Source organism: Triticum dicoccoides, chromosome 4A, assembly GCF_002162155.2.
Source record: "Triticum dicoccoides isolate Atlit2015 ecotype Zavitan chromosome 4A, WEW_v2.0, whole genome shotgun sequence".
NCBI classification, from domain to species: domain Eukaryota; kingdom Viridiplantae; phylum Streptophyta; class Magnoliopsida; order Poales; family Poaceae; genus Triticum; species Triticum dicoccoides.
Window position 1 is genome coordinate 20,416,993 of NC_041386.1, and position 8,496 is coordinate 20,425,488.

Here is an 8,496-nt window from a genome sequence, read left to right on the forward strand (position 1 = left end):
GACCCTGCACGCCTTGTAGCTAGTGTTGGGGAACGTAGCAGAAATTCAAAATTTTCCTACGTGTCACCAAGATCTATCTATGGAGAGACTAGCAACGAGGGGAAGGAGAGTGCATCTACATACCCTTGTAGATCGCTAAGCGGAAGCGTTCAAGTGAACGGGGTTGATGGAGTCGTACTCGTCGTGATTTAGATCACCGATGATCCTAGTGCCGAACGGACGGCACCTCCGCGTTCAACACACGTACAGCTCGACGATGTCTCCCACGCCTTGATCCAGCAAGGAGAGAGGGAGAGGTTGAGGAAGACTCCATCCAACAGCAGCACAACGGCGTGGTGGTGATGGAGGAGCGTGGCTATCCTGCAGGGCTTCGCCAAGCACCTACGGGAGAGGAGGAGGTGTCACGGGAGGGAGGGAGGCGCCAAGGGCTCAGGTATGGATGCCCTCCCTTCCCTCCACTATATATAGGGGCAGGGGAGAGGGGGGAGGCGCAGCCTTGCCCCTTCCTCCAAGGAAGGGGTGCGGCTAAGAGGGGGGGAGGAGTCCATCCTCCCCAAGGCACCTCGGAGGTGCCTTCCCCCTTTAGGACTCTCCCCTTTTTCCTATATCTTGGCGCATGGGCCTCTAGGGGCTGGTGCCCTTGGCCCATGTAGGCCAAGGCGCACCCCCTACAGCTCATGTGGCCCCCCGGGGCAGGTGGCCCCACCCGGTGGGCCCCCGGGACCCTTCCGGTGGTCCCGATACAATACCGATGACCCCGAAACTTGTCCCGATGGCCGAAACAGGACTTCCTATATATAAATCTTTACCTCCGGACCATTCCGGAACTCCTCGTGACGTCCGGGATCTCATCCGGGACTCCGAACAACATTCGGTAACCACATACAAACTTCCTTTATAACCCTAGCGTCATCGAACCTTAAGTGTGTAGACCCTACGGGTTCGGGAGACATGTAGTCATGACCGAGATGTTCTCCGGTCAATAACCAACAGCGGGATCTGGATACCCATGTTGTCTCCCACATGTTCCATGATGATCTCATCGGATGAACCACGATGTCAAGGACTCAATCAATCCCGTATACAATTCCCTTTGTCTAGCGGTATGGTACTTGCCCGAGATTCGATCGTCGGTATACCGATACCTTGTTCAATCTCGTTACCGGCAAGTCTCTTTACTCGTTCCGTAACACATCATCCCGTGATCAACCCCTTGGTCACATTGTGCACATTATGATGATGTCCTACCGAGTGGGCCCAGAGATACCTCTCCGTTTACACGGAGTGACAAAATCCCAATCTCGATTCGTGCCAACCCAACAGACACTTTCAGAGATACCCGTAGTGTACCTTTATAGCCACCCAGTTACGTTGTGACGTTTGGCACACCCAAAGCACTCCTACGGTATCCGGGAGTTGCACAATCTCATGGTCTAGAAATGATACTTGACATTAGAAAAGCTTTAGCATACGAACTACATGATCTTGTGCTAGGCTTAGGATTGGGTCTTGTCCATCACATCATTCTCCTAATGATGTGATCCCATTATCAACGACATCCAATGTCCATGGTCAGGAAACTGTAACCATCTATTGGTCAACGAGCTAGTCAACTAGAGGCTTACTAGGGACATGGTGTTGTCTATGTATCCACACATGTATCTGAGTTTCCTATCAATACAATTCTAGCATGGATAATAAACGATTATCATGAACAAGGAAATATAATAATAATCAATTTATTATTGCCTCTAGGGCATATTTCCAACAGTCTCCCACATGCACTAGAGTCAATAATCTAGTTCACATCGATATGTGATTAACACTCAAGGTCACATCCCCATGTGACTAACACCCAAAGAGTTTACTAGAATCAATAATCTAGTTCACATTTACCATGTGATTAACACTCGATGAGTTCTGGGTTTGATCATGTTATGCTTGTGAGAGAGGTTATAGTCAACGGGTCTGAACCTTTCAGATCCGTGTGTGCTTTACAAATCTCTATGTCATCTCCTAGATGCAGCTACCACGTTCTATTTGGAGCTATTCCAAATAACTGTTCTACTATACGAATCCAGTTTACTACTCAGAATAATCTGGATTAGTGTCAAAGCTTGCATCGATGTAACCCTTTACGACGAACTCTTTTACCACCTCCATAACCGAGAAAATTCCTTAGTCCACTAGTTACTAAGGATAACTTTGACCGCTGTCCTGTGATCCATTCTTGGATCACTCTTGTACCCCTTGACTGACTCATGGCAAGGCACACTTCAGGTGCGGTACACAGCATAGCATACTATGGAGCCTATGTCTATGCATAGGGGACGACCTTCGTCCTTTCTCTCTGTTCTGCCGTGGTCGAGCTTTAAGTCTTAACTTCGTACCTTACAACTCATGCAAGAACTCCTTCTTTGACTGATTCATCTTGAACACCTTCAAGATCATGTCAAGGTATGTGCTCATTTGAAAGTACTATTAAGCGTTTTGATCTATCCTTATAGATCTTGATGCTCAATGTTCAAGTAGCTTAATCCAGGCTTTCCACTGAAAAACATTTTTCAAATAACCCTATATGCTTTCCAGAAATTCTACGTCACTTCTGATCAACAATATGTCAACAACATATACTTATCAGAAATTCTATAGTGCTCCCACTCACTTCTTTGGAAATACAAGTTTGTCATAAACTTTGTATACACCAAAATCTTTGATCATCTCATCAAAGCATACATTCCAACTCCGAGATGCTTACTCCAGTCCTTAGAAGGATTGCTGGAGCTTTGCATACTTATTAGCATCTTTCAGGATTGACAAAACCTTCCGGTTGTATCACATACAACCTTTCCTCAAGAAAATCGTCGAGGAAACAATGTTTTGACATCCTATCTGCAAGATTTCATAAATAAAGCAGTAATCGCTAATATAATTCCAACAGACTCTTAGCATCGCTATGAGTGAGAAAGTCTCATCGTAGTCAACTCCTTGAACTTGTCGAAAAACATCTTAACGACAAGTCGAGCTTTCTCAATGGTGACACTTACCATCATTGTCTGTCTTCCTTTCAAAATCCATATGTACCTAACAGCCTTACGACCATCAAGTAGTTCTTCCAAAGTCTACACTTTGTTTTCATACATGGATCCTCTCTCGGGTTTTATGGCCTTGAGCTATTTATCGGAATCCGGGCCCACCATCGCTTCTCCATAGCTCGTAGGTTCATTGTTGTCTAGCAACATGACTTCCAAGACAGGATTATGTACCACTCTGAAGTAGTACGCATCCTTGTCATCCCACGAGGTTTGGTAGTGACTCGATCCGAAGTTTCATGATCACTATCATAAGTTTCCACTTCAGTTGGTGTACATGCCACAGGAACAACTTCCTGTGCCCTGCTACACACTTGTTGAAGTGACGGTTCAATAACCTCATCAAGTCTCCACCATCCTCCCACTCAATTCTTTCAAGAGAAACTTTTCCTCGAGAAAGGACCCGATTAAAGAAAAACAATCCATATTGCTTTCGGATCTGAATTAGGAGGTATACCCAACTGTTTTGGGTGTCCTATGAAGATGCATTTTATCTGCTTTGGGTTCGAGCTTAATCCTGAAACTTTTTCACATAAGCGTCGCAGCCCCAAACCTTTAAGAAATGACAACTTAGGTTTCTCTAAACCATAATTCATACGGTGTCATCTCATCGGAATTACGTGGTGCCCTATTTAAAGTGAATGTGGTTGTCTCTAATGCCTAACCCATGAACGATAGTGGTAATTCGATAAGAGACATCATGGTACGCACCATATCCAATAGGGTGCAACTATGACGTTTGGACACACCATCACACTATGGTGTTCCAAGCTGTATCAGTTGTGAAACAATTTCCACAATGTCTTAATTCTGTGCCAAACTCGTGATTCAGATATTCATCTCTATGATCATATCATAGATCTTTTATCCTCTTGTCACGACGATCTTTCAACTTCACACTGAAATTACTTGAACCTTTCAATAATTCAGACTCGTGATTCATCAAGTAAATATACTCAACATCTACTCGAATCATCTGTGAAGTAAGAACATAACGATGTTCACTGCATGCCTCAGCACTCATTGGACTGCACACATCAAAATGTGTTACTTCCAACAAGTTGCTATCTTGTTCCATCTTACTGAAAACGAGGCTTTTCAGTCATCTTGCACATGTGGTATGATTTGCATGTCCCAAGTGATTCAAAATCAAGTGAGTCAAAACGGTCCATTTGCATGGAGTTTCTTCATGCATATACACCAATAGACATGGTTCGCATGTCTCAAACTTTTCAAAACGAGTGAGCCCAAAGATCCATCAATATGGAGCTTCTTCATGCGTTTTATACCGATATGACTTACGTGGCAGTGCCACAAGTAGGTGGTATTATCATTACTATCTTTTGGCATAAACATGTGTATCACTACGATCGAGATTTAATAAACCATTCATTTTAGGTGTAAGACCATTGAAGGTATTATTCAAATAAACAGAGTAACCATTATTCTCCTTAAATGAATAACCGTATTGCGATAGACGTAATCCAATCATGTCTATGCTCAACGCAAACACCAAATAACAATTATTTAGGTTTAACACCAATCTCTTTGGTAGAGGGAGCGTGCGATGCTTGATCATATCAAGCTTGGAAAAACTTCCAACACATATCGTCAGCTCACCTTTAGCTAGTCTCCGTTTATTCCGTAGCCTTTTGTTTCGAGTCACTAACACTTAGCAACCGAACCGGTATCTAATACCCTGGTGCTACTAGGAGTACTAGCAAAGTACACATTAACACAATGTATATCCAATATACTTCTATCGACCTTGCCAGCCTTCTTATCTACCAAGTATCTAGGGTAATTCTGCTCTAGTGGTTGTTCCCCTTATTACAGAAGCACTTAGTGTCGGGTTTGGGTTTTATCTTGGGTTTCTTCACTAGAGCAGCAGCTGATTTGCCGTTTCATGAAGTATCCCTTCTTGCCCTTGCCCTTCTTGAAACTAGTGGTTTCACCAACCATCAATAATTGATGCTCCTTCTTGATTTCTACTTTCGCGGTGTCAAACATCGCGAATACCTCAAGGATCATCATATCTATCCCTGACATGTTATAGTTCATCACGAAGCTCTAACAGCTTGGTGGCAATGACTTTGGAGAACCATCACTGTCTTATCTGGAAGATCAACTCCCACTCGATTCAAATGATTGTTGTACTCAGACAATCTGAGCACAAGCTCAACAATTGAGCTTTTCTCCTTAGTTTGCAGGTTAAGAAAGTCATCGGAGGTCTTATACCTCTTGACATGGGCACGAGCCTGAAATCCCAATTTCAGCCCTCAAAACATCTCATATGTTTCGCGATGTTTCAAAAACGTCTTTGGTGCCTCAACTCTAAACCGTTTAACTGAACTATCACGTAGTTATCAAAACGTGTATGTCCGATGTTCGCAACATCCGCAGACGACGTTTGGGGTTCAGCACACTGAGCGGTGCATTAAGGACATAAGCTTTCTACTGTCCGCATAATCGCTACTATCAACTTTCAACTATATTTTCTCTAGGAACATATCTAAACAGTAGAACTATAGCGTGAGCTACGACATAATTTGCAAAAACCTTTTGACTATGTTCAGGATAATTAAGTTCATCTTATGAACTCCCACTCAGATAGACATCCCTCTAGTCATCTAAGTGATTACATGATCCGAGTCAAACTAGGCCGTGTCCGATCATCACGTGAGACGGACTAGTCATCATCGGTGAACATCTTCATGTTGATCGTATCTTCTATACGACTCATGTTCGACCTTTCGGTCTCCGTGTTCTGAGGCCATGTCTGTACATGCTAGGCTCGTCAAGTTAACCCTAAGTGTTTCGCGTGTGTTCCGAGGCCATGTCTGTACATGCTAGGCTCGTCAACACCCGTTGTATTTGAACGTCTGAATAAAACACCCGATCATCACGTGATGTTTTGAAACAGCGAACTGTCGCAACGGTGCACCGTTAGGGGAGAACACTTCTTGAAATTGTTGTAAGGGATCATCTTATTTACTACCGTCGTTCTAAGCAAATAAGATGTATAAACATGATAAACATCACATGCAATCAAATAGTGACATGATATGGCCATCATCACTTTGCTCCTTTTGATCTCCATCTTCGGGGCTCCATGATCATCATCGTCACCGGCATGACACCATGATCTCCATCGTCATGATCTCCATCATCGTGTCTTCATGAAGTTGCCTCGCCAACTATTACTTCTACTACTATGGCTAACGGTTAGCAATAAAGTAAAGTAATTACATGACGTTTAAGTTGACACACAGGTCACAAATAAATAAAGACAACTCCTATGGCTCCTGCCGGTTGTCATACTCATCGACATGCAAGTCGTGATTCCTATTACAAGAACATGATCAATCTCATACATCACATATATCATTCATCACATCCTTTTTGGCCATATCACATCACATAGCATACCCTGCAAAAACAAGTTAGACGTCCTCTAATTGTTGTTTGCATGTTTTACGTGGCTGCTATGGGTTTCTAGCAAGAACGTTTCTTACCTACGCATGAACCACAACGTGATATGCCAATTGCTATTTACCCTTCATAAGGACCCTTTTCATCGAATCCGATCCGACTAAAGTGGGAGAGACAGACACCCGCCAGCCACCTTATGCAACTAGTGCATGTTTGTCGGTGGAACCGGTCTCACGTAAGCGTACGTGTAAGGTTGGTCCGGGCCGCTTCATCCCACGATGCCGCTGAATCAAGATAAGACTAGTAACGGCAATCATATTGAACAATATCGACGCCCACAACTACTTTGTGTTCTACTCGTGCAAAGAATCTACGCAATAGACCTAGCTCATGATGCCATTGTTGGGGAACGTAGCAGAAATTCAAAATTTTCCTACGTGTCACCAAGATCTATCTATGGAGAGACTAGCAACGAGGGGAAGGAGAGTGCATCTACATACCCTTGTAGATCGCTAAGCGGAAGCGTTCAAGTGAACGGGGTTGATGGAGTCGTACTCGTCGTGATTCAGATCACCGATGATCCTAGTGCCGAACGGACGGCACCTCCGCGTTCAACACACGTACAGCTCGACGATGTCTCCCACGCCTTGATCCAGCAAGGAGAGAGGGAGAGGTTGAGGAAGACTCCATCCAGCAGCAGCACAACGGCGTGGTGGTGATGGAGGAGCGTGGCTATCCTGCAGGGCTTCGCCAAGCACCTACGGGAGAGGAGGAGGTGTCACGGGAGGGAGGGAGGCGCCAAGGGCTCAGGTATGGATGCCCTCCCTTCCCTCCACTATATATAGGGGCAGGGGAGAGGGGGGAGGCGCAGCCTTGCCCCTTCCTCCAAGGAAGGGGTGCGGCTAAGAGGGGGGGAGGAGTCCATCCTCCCCAAGGCACCTCGGAGGTGCCTTCCCCCTTTAGGACTCTCCCCTTTTTCCTATATCTTGGCGCATGGGCCTCTAGGGGCTGGTGCCCTTGGCCCATGTAGGCCAAGGCGCACCCCCTACAGCCCATGTGGCCCCCCGGGGCAGGTGGCCCCACCCAGTGGGCCCCCGGGACCCTTCCGGTGGTCCCGGTACAATACCGATGACCCCGAAACTTGTCCCGATGGCCGAAATAGGACTTCCTATATATAAATCTTTACCTCCGGACCATTCCGGAACTCCTCGTGACGTCCGGGATCTCATCCGGGACTCCGAACAACATTCGGTAACCACATACAAACTTCCTTTATAACCCTAGCGTCATCGAACCTTAAGTGTGTAGACCCTACGGGTTCGGGAGACATGTAGTCATGACCGAGATGTTCTCCGGTCAATAACCAACAGCGGGATCTGGATACCCATGTTGGCTCCCACATGTTCCACGATGATCTCATCGGATGAACCACGATGTCAAGGACTCAATCAATCCCGTATACAATTCCCTTTGTCTAGCGGTATGGTACTTGCCCGAGATTCGATCGTTGGTATACCGATACCTTGTTCAATCTCGTTACCGGCAAGTCTCTTTACTCGTTCCGTAACACATCATCCCGTGATCAACCCATTGCTCACATTGTGCACATTATGATGATGTCATACCGAGTGGGCCCAGAGATACCTCTCCGTTTACACGGAGTGACAAAATCCCAATCTCGATTCGTGCCAACCCAACAGACACTTTCAGAGATACCCGTAGTGTACCTTTATAGCCACCCAGTTACGTTGTGACGTTTGGCACACCCAAAGCACTCCTACGGTATCCGGGAGTTGCACAATCTCATGGTCTAAGGAAATGATACTTGACATTAGAAAAGCTTTAGCATACGAACTACATGATCTTGTGCTAGGCTTAGGATTGGGTCTTGTCCATCACATCATTCTCCTAATGATGTGATCCCATTATCAACGACATCCAATGTCCATGGTCAGGAAACCGTAACCATCTA